The 21983-nt window shown below is 41.7% G+C and overlaps 1 long non-coding RNA gene across 3 annotated transcripts in view; it reads left to right on the top strand.

Moving 5' to 3' along the window:
- The window catches only part of LOC138990989 (uncharacterized), a 56135-nt gene that overhangs the window by 32924 nt on the left and 1228 nt on the right, over positions 1-21983 (top strand). Inside the window, exons 2-4 of one of the 3 annotated variants that reach the window (XR_011467017.1) lie at positions 262-371; positions 1367-1442; positions 14272-21971. This is a non-coding gene — a long non-coding RNA (uncharacterized lncRNA). Of the gene's footprint in view, positions 1-261; positions 372-1366; positions 1443-14271; positions 21972-21983 lie in introns of those variants that run through there. The other 2 variants (XR_011467018.1, XR_011467016.1) reach the window with 2 other exon arrangements.

Here is a 21983-nt window from a genome sequence, read left to right as displayed (position 1 = left end):
TCATCATGAACCAGGACTTCGGTTCAAATGGAGAAAGAGGATTCAGCGAGTTTTGGGGGGTGCGGGGTTGAGGGGGTACTGAACTCATTAAAAGACACTGCAGAACAATCCTGCTGATTCAGGATGACGAAAGAATGGTCTTTCTGATTATCCAGTGGTTTTGCTCATATTTATGGAATGAATGAATATATGGAGCTTTGAAATGTAATACCAGCCATTCTACTGAATTTAATTCCATCTTTCTTCCCCTGGTATGTTAAGGTCATAATGAGTATGGATTTCCACTCTGGAGAAGTCAACTGATGAAGAACAGGGGTTGGCAATCTTCCCGTTGGTGTATTTTTGGTAAATTGCTGACTCTGATGCAGAAGGTGAGGATGATCAAGCTGACTCTTCTCTCTCTCTCTCCTTTAAAAGTAAATCCCTCACATCAGTTTGCTTATCTTTCACTTATCCTTTTCTCATAAAAATATCTTCGGGAATGTACACACACACCCAAGTCAAGTTATCTGATCTCCTGTTGACTGGAACATAGTTACCTAATCAATAGGACCATCACACACAGGATTATGTCTTAAACTTTTCTCTTGAATTCCTGGTTAACAAGGCTGAAGATGTGCCATGGGGCACTTGATTCTTTTTACTTCATTTAGGAGCATGGATGCTGAAGCCAAGAAGCAGAAATCAGCCAACTGACAGAAGTGGCAATTAGACACAAAACAACTTAATGATGGGTTCAAGAAGATGGGGTCAATTTAAAATTTTTTAAATTTATTCTTCAGTTACAACTGAATATATTTTTGAGCAGGCAATGAATTAAAACACAAAGAACAGTAAGCAGAGAAACATATGTCAGGTAAATTACAAACAGAGACTTTTTAGTGAAACTATTTTTTAACTTACTGCAATTCAACTCAAGATAATATTTTTATATTTTCAAGTTAATTTTTACATCACAAATCAAGATTTATCTATGTTCAGATAGGTTCTGCTGGCTTATGTCCAAAAGGCTTTGCTCTCTGGAGAGAAGTATTCCTTGCTTTTAAAGCACTTATTAACACTTTTTACTTGTCAGGAATTATGCCCAGTATCAAGGCTATGAAGGACTAGACACAGCCCCTATCCTGGTGGGGTGGGGAGGGATTGTCATGGAGACTATATGCTCAAACATTTTCCCGCCTTGCCATCATTTTCCATCTTACAATGCCACCAATCTGAGCTTTATAGATAGTTTCTCTGTACAGTTTCTGTACACTTGATAATGATCCTTAATTCAATTCACCTGATCTCTCAAAATCTTGCCATGCTTTATTTTTTCCTTTCTTTAACTTCTTTTTTTCCCCCTGGGTTCGTTCTTCCATGCCAGCTGTCACTGTGACACGATGAAGAGCTAAACTGAGAAGGTTCTGCTCACCTCTGATTTCCCACACTGGGCTCAAACAGTAAGAGTTTTGTTATGAACTATCTTCCCAAATTTGCCCTAGCCCATTTATCCCTAGATTGTTTTCTTTTATGTTAATAAACCATCATTTTATGTGTGCATGCTAAGTTGTTTCAGTTGTGTCCGACTCTTTGTGACCTTATGGACTATAGTTTGCCAGGCTCCTCTGTCCATGGGATTCTCCAGGCAGGAATATTGGAATAAGTTGCCATGCCCTCCTCCAGGGGATCTTCCTGACCCAGCGATCAAACCCATGGCTCCTGCGGCTCCTGCATTGCAGGAGGTTTCTTTACCCCTGAGCCACCGGGGAACCCCTCATTGTTATATGCTGAAGCATTATTTGTAATAGTTAACGGGAAAAAAAGCACAGCAGTTACCTATATCTCCATCCATGGAAAGGGGGTTAAGTAAACTATGGAATAGCCATATGATAGAACCCTCTCCAGGCTTTAAAAAGAATAGAGGGAGGCCTCTAAAAAAGCTGAACTCATAAAAGCAGAAATTTTAAAGTGGTGGTTGCCTAAGGTTGGAGTTTGAAGGAAATGGGGAGATAGTCATCAAAATGCACAAAGATTCAGTCCTGCATGATGCATAAGTCCTGGAGATCTAACGGACAGCATGGTGACTCTAGTTACTGTATTGTGTTCTTGAAGTTTGCTGAGAGAATAGAGCTTTCCACCACATAGAAAAATATGCTAACTATGTAAGGTAATGGACATGTTAACTAGCTCAGTTATGGTAACCATTTCACAATGTATATATAAACACCAAATCATCATATTGAGCCCCTCAGATACATACCACTCTGATTTGTCAAGTGTATCTCAGTAAAGCTGGGGGGAGGGAATGAGAGGTCTGTTGGAGCAAGTATCTATGATACATTGTAAAGTTAGAAAAAGGCAAGTTGCAAAACTAGGTGCCATGAGACTGGGCTTGAAAACACATATGTGAATCTGTATAACATGCGCCTGAATACACACAGAAACACAGTATTAAATGGAAAAACTATAGGAGACCCAGAGTACGTGACTGGGAGCTGGTGATGTTTAGTGGGTGAGTTAGGGGAGGAGCAGATGAAAGGAGAAATGTCACTTTCTCATGCTACACTTCTCTTATCAATTATGTTGACAATAGATATACTTTTGCAATAACTGAATAAATAGAAATGTCTTATTTTCCTAGACATTTTAAAACCGTACATTCTTCTAGGATCGCATAGCTGTTGAGTTTCCACTCCTTTTGATAATACACTTATCTCTTTTATGGCTTCAGGGAATTAAGGCCCCAGACGGACAAGTCTGTGCCCTCACTTTCCTATTTGCCCCTTCTGCGGGTTCTCCAGCCCCTGGGATCATGAGCGATTCACAATTACTCACAGCTTCCAGGTCCCCTACGAGATTTGTAGCCATTCTGCGCTTGTCCTTTGCAACCAGTGTCATTTTAAAGCTTCAGAGTCTATCTTCTGCAGAGCTCTGGAACATTCCTGGGGTAACAGGGTGCTAGCAATATTTCTCTGGGCTCAGCAGTCTGCCCTTCAAGTCCGTGAATGGGAAACCTCTCAATAACTCTGCCTGAGTTATTACACTGTTTAATATAAGGGGCTTGAGCATCCGCCGATTTTGGCTTCTGCAGAGGCTCCTGGCACCAAATCCCCATGGATAACGAAGGCCAATTGTATTTTGTTCAGGTGTATCATTCACTGTTTCTTGGTCACATCATAGGTGGACTTGGCCCTGGAAAATCTATCCACCAGTCCCTGAAAGCAAGCTAAAGAGGGATTATTCTCATCTCACAGACCAGGAAACAGCCATCCAAAAGTTGACTGGGGCTGCCTAGACCACATGGCAGGGTGGTGGAAAAAATATTGGGATTAAAACCTAGAGTCCCAAGTTGAAGTTCTCGGCATACTATTAATATATTGGGTTGGCCAAAAAATTCATTTGGATTCTGTAATAACTTATGAAAAACCTGAATGAACTTACTGGCCAACCCAACATTTTCTTTAAGCAAAATTTGAACTCCCTGAGCCCCAGTTTCCTTGTCAATAAAATAAAAATTATAAAACTTGCCTTCTATAGCACTGCTGTTACATGAGTGTGTATACAATGTTCTGCATTTTGTAAAGTACGTATAATTTATTATATAATTACATAAGAGGACCAACAACCAGGAAATTCTATATGAATTAGTTATATCTTCGTGGCTGCATATCCACCTAGGTTTCTGTCGGATTTTCTTTTGCCCAAAATAGAAATTTAAAATTTTCTTTGAAGCATCTTAGAAGCCATTCCTTTACTTTGAATAGTCTTGTTCTTTAAATTCAAGTGTTTTTTTATACTCTAAATATTTCTCTAAATGGGTTTTAAAAGGGGCACAAAAGTATCAGTTCCAGGAAGAACGCAACAACACTCTCCCAGAATGCCATGCCAAATTGCATAGCACTCTGAAAGCAGATTAAAGTTGTTTCAAATGCTTCAAAGAGAAGAAAAAAATCTAATCCCCCAAGGTTCCCTTTAAATCCATATTCCTTAATTTCAGTAAATTTCCCAAGTCTTTTAAAAGACCCAAATATCATTTTACAGTTTGGAAGTAGTAATGGAGAACAGTTCCTAATTTTTTAGAATGTTCTTTCTTTCCTCCCTTTAAAAAGTAAAGCTCAGTAAAGCTGGTCTTTCTCATAAAGGAGCCGGCCCAAGTTGAAGACAGCCCGCCTGGCTTGGGGGGAGTGGGCGCAGCCATCTCCAGGGCCCTGAGCCTGGAGTTTATGGCTAATGGCTACCTGGAGAATTCCTTCAAGAAGCAGAGTCAGGCATTTTCCCTGTTATTTCTGGGCGAGATTTGCATGTCTGTCATTGTGGGAAGAACGCCCAGTCTCCTCACTGTGTAACACTGAAGGAAAGAAAGTTTCCAAATGAGAAGAAAAACAAGCCGGGCTGCAATAGAGGCTAGCAGGACCATTTTCACTGCTTTGGAAAAACTGCTCTTCTTAAGCCATCTTCACCTGCCAGGAGAGGCAAACTGTTTTCCTGAAACACTTTTTGTAATTCTTCCCTTTCTGACCTATGAAAACAGTCATAAACGCCCCAATTACCACAATGAGTATTCATTGAGATTAACACGTACCAAGCACTGTGCCAAAGGTCCCACATGCTGTATTTCATGAGATCTGCTCAGCAGCCTTGAGGCAGATACTATTATTAGCCCCATTATACAGATGAGAAAGTTGAGGTCTAAAGAAATAACTAAGCACTCAAGTGACACGCAGAGGCTTAAATGGTTGAGCAGGGACTCCAAACCAGATCTTTCTGACTCCAAAGTCCAGGTTTAACCAGAATAACGCACTGCCTAAATACAGTCCCAAGCCAGTGCAGCCCCAAGTTCGTGTTGAACACGTCTGTTCTACCTCAAATCTGAACTGTTATTTTAATTAACAATAGCTGCCTGTGTCCAGCTAAGTGGTTTACATGCCTGGTCTCATTTAAGGCTTCCCAGCAGATTCAAATGATATTAACTACCCTGGAAATACTTTCTGCCTCTTCTGTCACTCTCTTCTTTTTCTCCTGTTTCTTTCTCTCTCCCTCTTCATCCCAGAAACATCGAGTGCCTTGGGTTGTATTTTCACCTTGCCTTCAGCCTGGCTTAAAATGCAGACTGTGCAGTGAAGGAGATAGGTGCATCTTTTCAGGTGCTTTCCGCTTTTGTTTGAGGGGAAGTTACAAGTGCCGGTCGTTGCTCTCCGACTTCAGGACACCTCCGCGTGGATGGTGCCAGAGTGGTGACCTCAGACCACAGCTTGAACGCCCGATTACAAGTAATCCAGCTCCAGAGGTGATAGCATGACCTCTCTTTAAAAAGGAGATAAAAATAGCCAAGAAACAACACTTTACTCAGTTCTCTGAAAGGCTGGCATCCTTCCAGGATAGACTTATGTACTTTTTGTACTTGGAGGAAAAAAAGAGATGGGATTTGATCCAAGAATGGTCCTACAAACGAGAGAAATATGGAGCAAGCAGCTGGAGCAGAGCAGCCAAGTGGTACCACCAGCTGCAGGCCCATTAATTAACATTCCCTGGTATGTAGCAGCTCCAGTGACCTTGATTCTTGTTGAATTCACCGAGATAACTTTCACAGAGTCTCTACTTTTCTCACTGCGGTGTATTTATCCAAGGAGTACCTTGCATATTTCCCCCCATCTCTCCAAGCAGTAAATTTATTCTAATTGCAAAGAGATACAGTAAAAGCCTGATTGAACGCTTGGCAGTTTATAGAGATTTATTTCTGGGGCTTAAGGGGGTTTTTAGAGTGTGTGACTAGAGCAGGGTTGAGGGGAGCTGAGGAAAGGAGCCCAAGAGAAAATGTAGATTTAATGGATCTATAAAATGACCCCGCAGTAGATAAATGCTTGTTCCAAAGAAGCTTAAACAGCCTGACCCAAACCAGGGTCTGTGACAGCCAGTCCGACACGAGGTGTCTGAAGCATTGCATATTTCTCTTTGGGTTTTCAGGTTTCCATATGAAATTTGTTATTCCCCAGGCAGAGGTGAGAGAGAGGGGAAATCTGTTTTCCAGAGGGAAGAAAGCATATTTAACGGCAAGTTTCTAAGTACTGAAAGCTATGAAGAAAGTAAACCTCAAGCACCTGCCCTTAAAATCACCTTGCCTTTTCTCTAACTTTCTGGAAGCTCAACTCTGAATTTTCAGCCTAGGATCCTAGAAGGTGGATCATGAGAACCTGTCCTTCGTAGCAAGATTTCTGCATAGGAACCAGCAGCTTTCCAAAGGGCAGTTATCCCAGGCACTTTCAGCTCATGGTGAGATAGGGGGCCACTATCCTTTGACAGAGCCTTCAGCTTAGAATAGGCCATGCATGCACATATTGCTAAACTTTTCCACGAAATCCTTCTAGGCTTTTGATCCCATGAGTGACATTCATCTTTTTTGCAGCTGCTTTGCAAGTTTCACTGAGGATGAATTTTAGGACTTTCAACTGTTGAATTTGTTATATTGTAAATCTAATCATTACTAAAATGGAGACATTTGTTCTGGGGAAAGAAGCAAAACAGAAAAAGCTCTATAGTAGACACCAGTGGGGAAGTAGTTTGGAGAGTGAATGCACTGGTCTCTTTGGCCAGGGGCTAAACAGGGATTGGGTCAGCTTCTTGGGGTTCCCTGTGTCAGCTTTAATAATATAATAGCACCAGTTATTTGGGGCTTCCCTGGTGGTTTAGCTGGTAGAGAATCCTCCTGCAATGCGGAAGACCTGGGTTCAATCCCTGGGTTGGAAAGATCCCCTGGAGAAGGGAAAGGCTACCCACTCCAGTATCCTGGCCTGGAGAATTCCAAGGACTGTATAGTCCGTGGGTCACAAAGAGTCGGACATGACTGAGCGACTTTCACTTTTCACCAGTTATTTTATCAGCAAAAGTGAGTTTTTTCGGTAATAGCCAGAGGAATTGCAACTCAGAGTATTAAATTATGGAAGACTGTAGGCAAACCCAGGGAACAAAGAAGGGAAACTAGCTTTTATAGGGGAAAGGGGAGACTTGGGAGGGAGGAAGCTGGGAGTCAAAGCATGGAAGCTTCTCATTGGTTGGACTGCTCCAGTCTGGGATTGGCTGCACAATCTTTCAGGGAGAGAGGTTTTTTCCTTCCCGTTGGACAGTGAAGTAGGCAACACTTGCCTGTGGGAGATGTAGGAGAGCTATAAGGGTAGTCTCTTCCTGTTTGAGGTAATTGAGGATCCCTGGAGGGCATGAGAGCGCCCCCTATAGGCCTGAACTGCCGCTAATTGTAGCTGAGTTTTCTTTTAATTCTACACCAGCCTGTTTCTTCTTCTTCTTCTTCTTCTTCTTTTTTTTTTTTTTTTTTTAGGAATTGGCATAAGGGAACCCTAGGGGGAAGAATTAAACTTTTTGAATGTTTAACACTCATACAAAAAAGCATTTTAACGTGTAGTTTTAAAGTTAAAGCCCAAATCAAGAAGTGTAATATTGTGAATTCTCTCCTCACAGCATCTCTCATGCTCCTAGAGATAACCACTATCACACATTTTATGGGAATCATAGCTTTGTTTTTTAAAACAATTATTTAGCACCTAAGTATGCATCTACATAGAACAGAGTTTAATTTTATGTGTTGGAACTTGATAAATGGAATTAATGCCTTGTTCTTTTTGTTCTTTTGCTCAACCTCGTGTTTGTAAGAGTCATCCAGGTTGTATGTAGTTATAGTTCGTGTTTATTATAGCACAATATTTTTCATTTAGCCATGTACCATTGATGAACTCTCTGGGTTATTTCTAGTTTGGAGATGTTGATAATGAAGCTGCTGGGAGCATTCTTGTGCATATACACAGGGAGCATGAGAATTTGGTCAGCTTGCCTGATTGATGTCAAACAATTCAATTTAAACACATCTTGAATCGAGGCTTGTCTGAGGTTGAATGGCAAAATGGACAAGATTTGTCACTTGCTCATTCAGTAAATACAAACCAAACTTCTGTTGTAGGAATAGGAAATATATGACCCAGGCTGCCTCTCTTCCCTTCTGTGCTCAGAGCAGACATCACTAGTTTATAAGAGTGTGCTTTCCTGTTAAGCCTGGATGTGGCTTCAGTCATAGGCAATGTGGTCCTCAAGGCACATTGCTAACGATTGAATGTGAGGGGGTGTGATGGTTAATTTTCTGTGTCAACTTGGTTAGGCCACAGTACCTAGATATTTGGTCAACATCATTCTAGATGTTTCTGTGACATGGAAAAAGCAAGAGAGTTCCAGAAAAACATCTACTTCTGCTTTATTGACTATGCCAAAGCCTTTGACTGTGTGGATCACAATCAACTGTGGACAATTCTGAAAGAGATGGGAATACCAGACCACCTGATCTGCCTCTTGAGAAATCTGTATGCAGGTCAGGAAGCAACAGTTAGAACTGGACATGGAACAACAGACTGGTTCCAAATAGGAAAAGGAGTACGTCAAGGTTGTATATTGTCATCCTGCTTATTTAATTTATATGCAGAGTACATCATGAGAAACGCTGGACTGGAAGAAACACAAGCTGGAATCAAGATTGCCGGGAGAAATATCAATAACCTCAGATATGCAGATGACACCGCCCTTGTGTCTTGTGAAAGTGAAAGTGGAGAGTGAAAAAGTTGGCTTAAAGCTCAACATTCAGAAAATGAAGATCATGGCATCCGGTCCCATCACTTCATGGGAAATAGATGGGGAAACAGTGGAAACAGTGTCAGACTTTATTTTTCTGGGCTCCAAAATCACTGCAGATAGTGATTGCAGCCATGAAATTAAAAGATGCTTACTCCTTGGAAGGAAAGTTATGACCAGCCTAGATAGCATATTCAAAAGCAGAGACATTAGTTTGCCAACAAAGGTCCGTCTAGTCAAGGCTATGGTTTTTCCTGTGGTCATGTATGGATGTGAGAGTTGGACTGTGAAGAAGGCTGAGCGCCAAAGAATTGATGCTTTTGAACTGTGGTGTTGGAGAAGACTCTTGAGAGTCCCTTGGACTGCAAGGAGATCCAACCAGTCCATTGTGAAGGAGCTCAGCCCTGGGATTTCTTTGGAAGGAATGATGCTAAAGCTGAAACTCCAGTACTTTGGCCACCTCATGCGAAGAGCTGACTCATTGGAAAAGACTGATGCTGGGAGGGATTGGGGGCAGGAGGAGAAGGGGAAGCCAGAGAATGAGATGGCTGGATGGCATCACTGACTCAATGGACTTGAGTCTGAGTGAACTCCGGGAGTTGGTGATGGACAGGGAGGCCTGGCGTGCTGCAATTCATGGGGTCGCAAAGAGTCTGACACGACTGAGTGACTGACCTGAACTGAACTGAGATTAATATTTAAATCTTTGAATAAAGCAGCTAACCCTTTATAACGTGGGTAGGTCTCAAAAAAGATTACATGGGTCTGTACCACTGAGTTGAAGGTCTCAATAGAGAAAAGACTGACCTTGCCCAAGGAAGATGGAATTCTGCTACCAGACTGCCTTTGGACTCAAACTGCAGTTCTTCCCTGGGTCTCCAGCATATGGCCTACCACCCCTGCAGACTTTGGACTTGCCAGTCTTCATAATCATGTAAGCCTATTCATTACAATCTCTTTCTGTGTATACATGGACATCTTTTTGGTCCTCTCTGGAGAACACTAATACAGGTGGCATACTGTTTGCACAGGACTGCCTGGTGGCACAGGAACAAAAAGCCTGTCAAGGTAATTTAAATAAAGGAGATTTACTGTTGACAGGTATAGAACCTCTGAGAATCAAATACCAGGAAATAATTTTAATATTTAGTGGTACCCCCTTCAAAACCAATTCATTATAACACTACTTATATCTGAGATATTTTCCAAAATAAAATTGCAGTGGGTGTCCCAGTTTTTGAGGGTCATCAGTTGCTGTCAGCCAATGAGATCTAGAGCAAAGGAGCTTTTCTGAGCGTTCGTAACACAGTACTGTGGCTGCTTCCAGCTGGTGAGCTGAGTTGCACGGGTCCTGCAGTGTATGTTGCGTATTCTGTTCTGGGCTCCCTTTCTGCCATTGCTTTTGTATTCTGGCAATGTTATGACCCGGACTGGCTGACCAAAGGAGCATAGGTGATAAGACTGTGTCTACTGTAAAGAAATAAAAGGGAGAGTATCATGCTAGATATTAGAACACAGATTTTCACATGTATCCCGATGTTCATTACAGCACTCTTTACAATAGCCAGAACATGAAAACAAACTAGATGTCCATCAACAGATGAATGGATAGAGAAGTTATGATACATGTATACAACGGAATATTATTCAATCATAAAAAGGAATGAATGTGAGCCAGTTGAACTGAGGTGGATAAACCTGGAGCCTGTTATACAGAATGAAGTCAGAAAGAGAAAAGTAAATATTGCATGCTGCTGCTGCTAAGTCTCTTCAGTCGTGTCCGACTCTGTGCAACCCCATAGACAGCAGCCCACCAGGCTCCCCATCCCTGGGATTCTCCAGGCAAGAACACAGGAGTGGGTTGCCATTTCCTTCTCCAATGCATGAAAGTGAAAAGTGAAAGTGAAGTCGCTCAGTCACGTCTGACTCTTAGCAGCCCCATGGACTTCAGCCCACCAGGCTTCTCCGTCCATGGGATTTTCCAGGCAAGAGTACTGGAGTGGGGTGCCATTGTCTTCTCTGAAATATTGCATATTAATGCACATATATGGAATCTAGAAAAATGGTACCAATGAACCTATTTTCAGGGGAGGAATAAAGATGCAGATGTAGAGAATGAGTTTGTGAACACAGAGGGGGAAGGAGAGGATGGGACAAATTGTGAGAGTAGCATTGCCATGTGTGAAACAGAGAGCAGGAGCTTCCCTGGGGGCTCAGTGGGAAAGAATCTGCTTGCCAGTGCAGGAGACTCGGGTTTCATCCCTGATCCAGGAAGACCTCACCTGCTGCTGAGCACTAGGCCTGAGCACTACAACTATTGAGCCTGTGTGCTAGAGCCTGGGAGCCACAGCTACCGAGTCCACATGCAGCAACTGCTTAAGCTCGCATACCCTATAGCCCGTGCTCCACAAGAGCAACCACCACAGTGAGAAGCCCACGCACTGCAACCAGAGAGGAACTCTCACCACAGCCACAGAAAAGCCCACGCAGCAATGAGGACCCAGCACAGCCCAAAATATGTACAATAAGTAAATTTTTAAAAAATAGATGGCTGCTATATAACATAGGGAGCCCAGCCCAGAGCTCTGTGAAGAAGAGAGGGATGGGTTGGGTGGTGGGGGAGGCGCAAGAGGGAGGAGATACACAGACACACACACACACACACAAATATATATTTATGGCTGATTCACATTGTTGTATGGCAGAAAGCAACAAAACTTGTAAAGTAATTATCCTCCAATTAAAAAAAAAATAAAAAGAAAAAATGAACACAGGTTTTCCAGACGGTGTAGATTCTCCAAGTTGGGAAGTTGACTTACAAATAGTACTTATACTACAGAGTGCTAAGTTCTGTAATATCAAGGTATGCAAATGTTATGGAAAAAATAACCATAGACTGAGGACATTGAAGAGTGGATAGAAACTTACCCGAAGAAAGGGTGTAGAGAGGACTTTTCAGGCAGAGGAAACAATATTGGCAAAGATACGGGGAGATGAAAGAATGCAAACTACTCTTTGGCTGTCTGGCTACAGCAGCGCCTTCTTTTCGTGTTTTGATTTCTCCCAAGGGGCAACAGTGAGGCTCCATGAGAGAACCTCAGATGCTCTGGGCTCAAGCCTCCCATTATTTCCACAACTATGGGGAAGGTGTCACATATTTTGAAGCCAAGGAAAATATTACTTTATAGTAAAGGGAGAAAGAAAAAATTTAGAGGAGGTTAGAGAATGGAAAATTGAAGCACAGAGTCAGCGATAAGAAGTCAGTTTTATATGACACGTAGCAATTGCTCCTGGAATCATCAGGAGTAATATTTATAATCAGGATAAGCTAATGTTTTGGATGGGTTCCTGCGATTCTTCTGTTTCTGACAAGCCAGGTTACCTCTGTCTGCTGCAAACCTGAGAGAAACTTGTCCTCACATGGCAAAGACTTGAGAGTAGGGATGACATTCAAAACATTTAAGCAGCGGATAGTAGATACCTGAGCCAGTTGGGGATGATTGGAATGGCCAGACCCAGTGCATATAGGCTGAACTTCAAACTTGTCTTAGGGACCATTGAACCCAACACTTGTTTTACAGAAGAGATGGAAGGATTTACCTGAGACAATGTAGTGGCAGGGCTAAGAGTAGAACCCAGGTTTGCTATATTCATCCCCTAACCCTCTCTACTGCGACCTGTGGCCTCAAAGCCTGGGTAAGACCAGCGGGGCGCCTGTTGGTTTACCACAGACTAGACTCACACCCAAGGCTGCCCTTGGGAAGCATGTCTGAAGCTTTGTACCTTCACTTTGAGAATTACAGCTCTTACCCTGTTCATGAGTGGGGCTTCCCTGGTGGCTCAACTGGTAAAGAATCCACCTGCAATGTGGGAGACCTGGGTTCAATTCCTAGGTTGGGAAGATCCCCTGGAGAAGGGAACGGCTACCCACTCCAGTATTCTGGCCTGGTGAATTCCATGGACTGTATAGTCCATGGGGTCACAAAGAGTCAGACATGACTGAACAACTTTCACTTCACTTCACTTCACCCTGTTCATGAGTAATGTGCTGAAAATTCTTTATCCAGTAGTCAATAAATATCTATTGTTTATTTGCAAATAAGTTACATTTACAAATATGATATATTACATAACACATTACAAAGGATTCAGGGAAATAGTTTTAAAAAATGCCTAACAAGTGTGCAAGATGTTGCTATTATTTTCCTTCATGCTTGTGCTCAGTCCTTCAGTCGTGTCCAACTCTGCAACCCCATGGACTGTAGCCCTCCAGGCTCTGCTGTCCGTGGAATTTTTCAGGCAAGAATACTGGAGTAGGTTGCTATTTCCTCCTCCAGGGGATCTTCCCAACCCAGGGATCAAACCCACGTCTCCTACATCTCCTGCATTGCAGGCAGATTCTTTAGGGCTAACCCACTGGGGAAGCCAGATCAGCCTAATTCTAACTCCAAGTCCCCATCCTGCCTAGTCTATGAGAAAGGTAGCCACCTCCCTCTCTGCAATCCACAGGCTCATGCAGAAGTCCAGGTTTTTATGCAACACCAAGGCCTGACCTTATCATCATCATTCATTTACTTAACAAATATTTATTGAACACCTAACCACATGCTAAGACCTGCTCTAATTGCTGATAAGTCAAATCCCTGCCCTCTGATCCAGGCCGACCAGGTACTTCTGTACTTCCCCTGGGGCTCAGGAGGGACTCCAGGGAAGCTGGGGTCCAGCCTCCCTGGGAACATGTGCAGCCCCTCCCCACCAGATGCTGACCTTCCAGACCCTGCCAGGAGGCAGAGGATGAATCCCCTCTAGATGATTCTGCACTTTTTCCTGACAGGGAATTTCTTCTTGCAGACTCATCAGTTCTCAAAGACATCCTCCCTCTGCCCTCTCTCTCCAGAACATCCTTCATCATCTCTTTAAAATAAATGTTATGTTTGGGGCTTCCCTGGTGGGTCAGTGGTAAAGAATCTGCCTGCCAATGCAGAAGACGTGGGTTCGATCTCTGGGTCTGGAAGATCCCCTGGAAGAGGGCATGGCAACCCACTTCAGTATTCTTGCCTGGGAAATCCCATGGATAGAGAAGCCTGGTGGGCTACAATCCATGGGGTTGCAAAGAATTGGACAGGACTGAGTGACTGAGCACACACACATTATAATATTTTTACATTCTTTAGTTGCAGAGCTTCATAATAATATTTTTAAAGATTAGTTAGCAGATCCATATAAGAACTCTTGTTGGCCAGTTGCTAAGTTGTGTCCTGACTCTTTGCTACCCCATGGACTGTAGCCCACCAGGCTTCTCTTCCACAGGATTTTCCAGGCAAGAATACTGGAGTGGGTTGCCATTTCCTTCTCCAAGGGATCTTCCTGACCCAGGGATTGAACCCACGTCTCCTGCATTGCAGATGGATTCTTTACCGCTAAGCCACCAGGGCAGCCCGTATGATAAGGATGTTTATAATATTAGGTGTAAAAAGCGTGTAGTAATTGTGAGTGATGTTCACTGATACTTCCAGTTCTCCTTCCTAGGCACCTCCTTGGAGTTAGGTGTGGCCGGGGGGAACTTGCCTTGACTAATTAAAAGTGAATGATGTGGGTCACTTCCAGATGGAAGCCCATAACAACCAGAGTATGAGTCACCGTATTTTCTCGCTCCCATTACAGGATTGATGTTCTTCCAGAGAATCAAAGCCCCATCAGTCTGAATCCCTGAGTACGGATCACATGGAGCAGAGACGGGACTGAACTTGGGATGGATGTGTAGCATAAAAAGAAACAAACCTTTGTTTTTCTAAGCCACCGGAGATTGTTTTTTGCTGCAGCATAAGGTAACCTATGCTGACTGATTCGAAGCAGGAGGTAATTTCTGGCAGTATAGATAACTAGATACTCAGAAGCCCTTCCAAGTACAAAAGAACTGGATTTTTTGTTTGTTTCTTTGTTGTTGTTTTTCTTTGCTACATGGCTTGCAGGATCTCAGTTTCCCAACCAGAGAATGAACTCAGGCCATGGCAGTGAAAGTGCTGTGCTAATTATTGGACCACCAGGGAATTTCCTGGATCACTTTTTAAATGGACTGTTGGGCTTGTAAGTAGTAAAGTCATTGTTCAGGGACAGCTCTTATCCTCAAATATGAGCTGAAACCAGAACTGGGAACCAAGAGGGCTAAGAAAATAAGAATACTGGGTTATCCTAAGGGCTGGAACCATTGCGGCACAGCATGAACCCGAAAGCATCAGAAGAACGGGAAGCCAAGAGCCTGACACTTCCTCCTTAGGCCAGGACCCTCCAAAAAGGGTGAAGTATGTTCTCAGGTTGGTGTTTTCCTTCTGTTCCCAACAGAATCAAATACTCAGTGGGAAAGCCAAGAGTCACCAGGTATGAGTTTGAATCCAAGATCACCAAGCACAGAAGGAGGCAGACCCCCAAGAGAGAGTGAGTCACTGGAAAAACAAGCATCTAGTTTAGACCCCGAGAAATTTGGATGTATATTTTCATTTATGAACGTGTTTAGAGCAATTATTAAGTGCTGGCTTCCCTGGTGGCTCAGATGGTAAAAGCGTCTGTCTACAATGCGGGAGGCCCAGGTTCGATCCCTGGGTTGGGAAGATCCCTGGAGAAGGAAACGGCACCCCACTCCAGTGTTCTTGCCTGGAAAATCCCATAGATGGAGGAGCCTGGTAGGCTACAGTCCATAGGGTTGGTAAGAGTCGGACACGACTGAGCAACTTCACTTCACTTCTTCAGTTAAGTGCTAGCTCTGTTGTAAAGTTTTTTTCCCAATTTTAACTTATTTAATTCCCATAACAACACTATGAAGCAAGTACTACTGTTATCCCCATTTTATAAAGGAAAACACTGAGGCACAGAGAGACTAAGTAATTTATTCCGGGTCAACTTTTCTTAAATGGTGTGTGTATGCTAAGTCGCTTCAGTCATGGCCAACTCTTTGCAACCCCATAGACTGTAGCCCACCCATCTGTCCATGGGATTCTGCAGGCAAGAATATTGAAGTGGGTTGCCATGCCCTGCTCCAGGTGATCTTTCTGACCCAGGGATTGAACTCATGTCTCTTATGTCTCCTGCATTGGCAGGTGGGTTCTTTACCACTAGCACCACCTGGGTAGCTTTAGTGGTAGAGCTACAATCTGGATTCAGACAGTTGGTTCTAGAGTCTGCACTCTTCCCACTACATTCTGTTGACTTACTAACATAGAATGTCTACATTTGACAAATTTAAATAAATAAGAAGTGGAAAACCAAAGATAAGAAAACAACAAAAGATGATTTGGAAAAGAATAAAAAAGAGACAAAATAAAATGGTTGAAAGTAAACATTTAATGAACATGTTAAATATCTGAAGAGATAATTGGTGAATTCAAGAATATTTGAAGAAAACATTCAAAATGTAGCACAGGAAAAAAGGAATGGAAAATAAAGAGAAATTTATTTTGATTCATTTTGATGTTTGGCAAAAAAATTTTAAAAAAAAGAGAAATTTAAAGATATGGAAGATAGAATGAGATGTTCTAATAATTTAATAACCTAATAATTAAAATTTTAATTGCAGGTTTGAAAGTAGAGAGTAGAGAGGCTGGATAATATAATAATATCTGAAACAAAGATAGCTGAGAATTTTTCAGAACCAATAGAAAGACCTAGGCTTTCGAAATACAGTACATCCCTAGAAAGATAAATTAAAAAGGAAATTTATGCCTTAGATGTGTTATAAGGCAACTGGGGAACTCCAGAGACACTGAGAAAATCTTAAAAGCAACCTGCAGAGAAAAGGACTGCAAAGGACTAACAATTAGACTGTCAGGCTTATCAAGAGTTATAGTGGATGCAGGGAGTCTGTGGAATAATTATTCAAAGTGTTGAAGAGAAATAACTATCCATTGCACATCCAGAAAAGCCACATTTCATAATGAGAGTAAAATAAAGTTCGTTTCAGATAAACAAAAACTAGCACACGTTTACTGAAGAAACTCACATCCATCTTTCAAGATTCATCTCAAATGCTGTTTCTTCCATGGCACTCTCAACTTTGAATCCCTGTAGCATTTTTATTTGAGCCTTTCTCATGGTTGTTCCCAAATTCAGACATAGACTGAAATTATGCATGCCTTTTTATAATTCTCTCTTGCCCTTGCCACTTCTCTGACCCTGCTCCACTCCCAGAAATGCCCCAGGACCTCTTTGGAGTCTAACTCGCCGTAACTTTTTGTATAGTTTCTATCATGATGCATGTAGTCAGGGCATGATCAGTATTTATTGAAACCTACTGGCCAGTCTTCTCCCATGTGTTTCATGGACCATCAATTCCAAAAGATCCTCATTTCTAAGGGGTTTTATAGCCAAACCTTCTCCAGAATGCTGAAATTCACAATTTAATTAGTTTAACCCCACACTTCCCCAAAGTTTTGCCCACAGTACAACTCCTTCCACTCTTTACTCCGTGACTATCCCAAGAGACTGGTGTTTCTAGGAATACATTTAGCAAAAATCTGCAGAAGGAAATTACTTGAGTGTCCAAGGCTTGGAGTCAACATCTTGGATCCTGCTTCTACACAGCTAATTGTTTAATTAGTTCTAAGTCATTTATCCTCAGATTCCTTATTTATGACTCCATTAGCAGGTGACCCCCTCTAACTCTAAAATTCTATGAATTAAAGGGCATTACCTTTTATAGTCAATTGGTCAGTCATTCTACACATACTAAATTCGTACTAATGCCAGTATGTAAAAGGCTGGGCATGCACTGGTGAACAAGGTTGGCAGTCACTGCTTTCAAGGAGTTACATTGAGAATGATTTTTAGAGCTCACTATTAGAACATGGTTTTTGGATTTCCAGAATCAAATGTCTTACAGTTAAAAGCTGGGAATTTACTGCTTCATAAATTATGTACATCAGGCTGTGGAATAAATCTTTAGAATCTTAAGGAGGCTTATAATTCTGTTTCACCTAGGAGCTCCATTGTAAGCATCAAAAACTGAATAGGATCACTTAGATGTATCTAGTCTTCAAATCTGCATCTTTAACCTTCCTTGTAAAAGGCTTAATCCTCTATAGTTTAAAAAGCAATTCTAAATGACAGAGCATCAACTGAGCACTGTTGTGTATAGGCACCATTCTAGGCCCTTTACATGTATTATCTCATATAATCCTTACAAGAAACCCAAAAACCAAGTACAATATTATTCCCACTTTATAGAGGTTAAATAACCTGCCCAAAGTTACACAGCTGGTAGAACTAGGCTTTGACCTCAGGCAGTATGGATTGGCAGTCTGTACTCTGAACCTCAACTCTAAACTCTTACTATTCCTAGTCATCAAATACTGTTCAGTAGGTTTTCTGCTGAAAATTTAAGGGTTAACATTGCTGAAGAGCTGAACAATCATATGGGATTTTTAAACGTCTAACTCCAACCAGGTAGTGTACTGAGGAGGTAATGAAAACTTAAAAAAAAATTTTTTTTTTTTGGCTAAGCACTAATCTTTGTGATTGTAAGTGTATCCATGTGCCAGAGAATATTGAGATAATAAGTTAACATAAAGTTGGTGGTACAGTTTTAAACCTGACAGCTCTGTGTGTCTGATACGTTTTCTGAAAGTAATTTTAAGATAAGACTCCACTCTCAAACTTAAAATTCATTCTTCAAAGATTGCCAATACCACATAGTATTTATGGTATTGTATCAATTACATAGAGAAAAACTATAGCGCTAGGAGTACAGGATGGTTTTAATTGTAAAATAGTAAAATAACAAAATACAATCAATGAAACGTGAACCACACAGTGTCAGTGAGAATTCTTGGCATTTAGTTTTAGAAGCCATTTTGCATGGAAATGGGTAAAATATAAACACAGTGCTTTATCTAGGATATGACAAGAAACTTCAAGATTGTAGTGTGCATTAAGATAACATTCCAAACCTATCCTTTCAAGTTTTCAGCCAAGAATTTGTTTTTATAATTTCTTTGGCAAACAGCTAACCTCTACTTGAGAATATCAATTTTCATGCTCATGGTCCCAATCCCATTGTGTGTAACAGTTAACTTGCTGTGTGACCTTGACTAAATCACTCCCCGCCAACCCAACCCAAATGGAGGAATGGGATCTCTCCGGCCCCTTCCGGTTTTAAAATTCTGTAGTTCTAGCCTATGGATCATGACATAAACACCATAAAAAGTGCTTGCTCGAAGACTGGATTTTTTAAAATTTGTTTTACTTAAGCATTTTTAAATGAGCAGTCCTATAGCCAGCTGTAAGGAGACTATGAACTTGGGCAGCCAGGGCCTATGGGTGGTTTACTCAGGTCTGATGCTGGTTGGCAGCAGCTGTGCTATCTCAAGTCACCAAGCACCTGGTGGAGTTCACAAAGACAGTCCATCCACATGCTTCCTAGACTCCCCCAACACCAACGGGGTCTGAGAGATTCTGGGCAAAAGAACCGCCATGGGCAATGAGACGACCTTGGGCACCCTCCAAAGACGGAAGAGGTGTGGCCCTCCTGACCCCCTGCTCAGATCCCTGCCCTGAAGACCCAAGTGCTTACGCCCCCAGCTGCTGCAAGTGTTGGCTGCTGCTCGCCCCTTCAACTGAGACCCTCTCTGGAGATAGCCCTTGGCTGAAGAGAGCTGCTCTGCCCAAACCCACACCCCTGTTCGGGGCAGCCTACATCCAAGGACGGCAGATTCCGCCAAACAGCCAACCTCTTGCCCCACTGAGGTTTAACGCTGGTGGGCCAGGCCTGTGCTGGGGCTCCTGTAGGGTGGCCTTGGCTGCGGCCACAGGTGCTGCATAATCGTGCATCTGCTCCCTCGGCCAACAGATGTCGCCCCCGAGCACGCCCCTTATACTTCCGGTTACCAAGATCTGTGTCTCAGAATCGGCTCCAGAAATCAGAAACGCCACAGGGACTTAAAGACGTGAATTGGATGTGCTTAACTGTGGGTCCAGGAGTAAATGTCTTTTCCAGTAAAACGGAATAATAACTACCTCATAGAATTGTTTATTATATGAATACGAAGAAATGAATCCAAAGCACGTTAGTGAGTGACTAATAGCAGCAATTTAGCATTTATTAAAGGTGAGATGCTGTTTTATGTACTTTACTACATAAGAACTCTATGAGAAAGATAATGTCCCTGATTTACAGATTAGACAATGGAGACATAGAGAAGTTAAATAATTTCTCCAATGTCACGTCTAATAAAGTGAAGAATTCAGACTCAGGCTACTGCAGAAACCACATTCTTATCTAAAAACTCTGCTGCTTCCTACTGAGAAAGGAAAATTGTTTAAATATTTGGATGATGGTAAACAAAAGCCCAATAATACTCCCTGATTCAAGATGTAACTTGAAAACAAAGCAATAATAAAAGAAAAATTTTACAAAGAATTTCTGTACTCCCATTGTTTATTATTATTATATTTAGTATTATTAATTGTAATTATTTATTATTGTATTGTTTATATTTCTGTGTTGCTATAGATAATTTATTTTTGCTTCAGATCAGTCATTTTTCATCAAGAGAATGGGTAAAACAGGGTGGGGGACCTATCTGATGTGACAATGGTTGCTCTATAAAATAATATCTTTGTGCTATCTGTTTCTATTTTAATGAAACATGTACTGAGTTTCTAATTTAATGAAATGTGCTAGGTGCAAAGTCAAAGAATAAATAAAGCAATGATATGTTTCACTGTTAGATGGTAATTTTGTATACTAATAGGGTTTAGGTTATATCATATTTCCAACAATTTAAAATATCCCCCTCCCTTGGGTCCTTATAATGAATATACATTGTCACAGAGGAGATGGGCACTGTGACAAAGGACCCTGCTGTGCCCCTCCTGATCCCTCTTGGCAGTTCACACTCGAATTCACTTCAGACTGGTTGTCTGTTAGCATCTGATGGAAGGCATTTGTTTCACATTTCACTTCTAATCCAGAGGAATTTATACCATAATTTTTATCTTAGAGGATAATGTGTTAACAATGCTTTTTGGATCCCTGTTACACTTCTCAGGTCAGGAAAGTCTCTTTTACTCTTTAAGGCACAAGTCTGTTAAAGCTTTTATGATTTGCAAACAAAGTGTTTTTTCATCTGCTATTAGATAACTAAGGTATAAGAGAGTTCCTTCTACACCAAATAAATTAAACATCTAAATAATTTATAGCTCCAGGTATGTTTGCCAGACTAGCATAACTGAATAAAGCCAACAGATTAAATGTTCCCTTGGCAATCGGCAAGGGTATGAGATACAGCACCTGGGCTGCCCCATTGGGTCTCATTATTAAATCACAGGCAAGAGCTCAGGATCCCAGGGTCCCAAGTGACGGGTAGGAGCAGACTGAAGGACAGAGCTTTTGCTGCCCCCAGGTATCACAGCAGTCATTACTTCTGATCCTTGGAAGTGAAACACTCTTAATACAATGGAGATAAAGGAAGGGTAGGGCAGAAGAAGGGAGGAAGAGAGACAGACTGACTGACTGCATGTTTCAACGAAGAAAGACTAATTACTTACATAACACCAAGTTGTAAACTCATCAACTTAACAGCATTTATTTGCACCATCTCAGAGCAAAAGTTAAAAAGCGGGAATACTTTGTATACAGGACCACTGTTTATCACTCTCAAGGGTCAGAACAAGAAGTACTTTCAAAAATAGACTGTATTTCCTTCATTCTTCTTTCCAGGTTTTGACTAGCACCCGCCTTTGTATGGAGAAGGAAGGTTTGGTTTCCAGAACTGATGGCAACAGCAGAGAAACATTAGAGCTCAGGATTTAGGGAGTTATGTGTAATATCCAGTCTACTTCTTGGGAAAGTTTTATATGCCAGAAACCAGTCATCTCATCTTTAACAAAGGGAATTTATTAATCAGAATATGGTTTTAAATTTGTACATTGAATGATGGGAGGGTTCAGATGATGGGTGGAAAGATTAGGTGGGAGGCAGTAAATGTATATTTAGTGGAAATCCCACTTCTAGATCCCGTTCATTGCACCTGGTAGACAAACAGGGTCCCATTAAAACTAAATAAATACATCACTTTCCTCTTGAAAGGTCTCTTGGAAATCTAAATGCTTTAAGAAAAATATAGAAGGTAGAACTATGCTGATACTTCTTAAATATCGTTTGCACAGCTTCTCTGAAGATGAATGAGATAGAGAAAAAGAAAAGACCAAAACATTCCAGGTATATTGTATACTGAGACCTCCAGTTATTGCTAGACTTCTGGTCCTGTGATAGTCCCTTTGTGAGGGGTGAGAATCAGAGGGTGGGAGGATAAAGAAGGTGCGTGCAATGATTTAGAGTGCCTAGCTTCCCTAGTGGCTCAGACGGTAAAGAATCTGCTTGCAAT

Source organism: Bos mutus, chromosome 15 (genome assembly GCF_027580195.1).
Source record: "Bos mutus isolate GX-2022 chromosome 15, NWIPB_WYAK_1.1, whole genome shotgun sequence".
Taxonomy (NCBI): domain Eukaryota; kingdom Metazoa; phylum Chordata; class Mammalia; order Artiodactyla; family Bovidae; genus Bos; species Bos mutus.
This window is presented reverse-complemented; position numbering and strand designations above follow the sequence as displayed.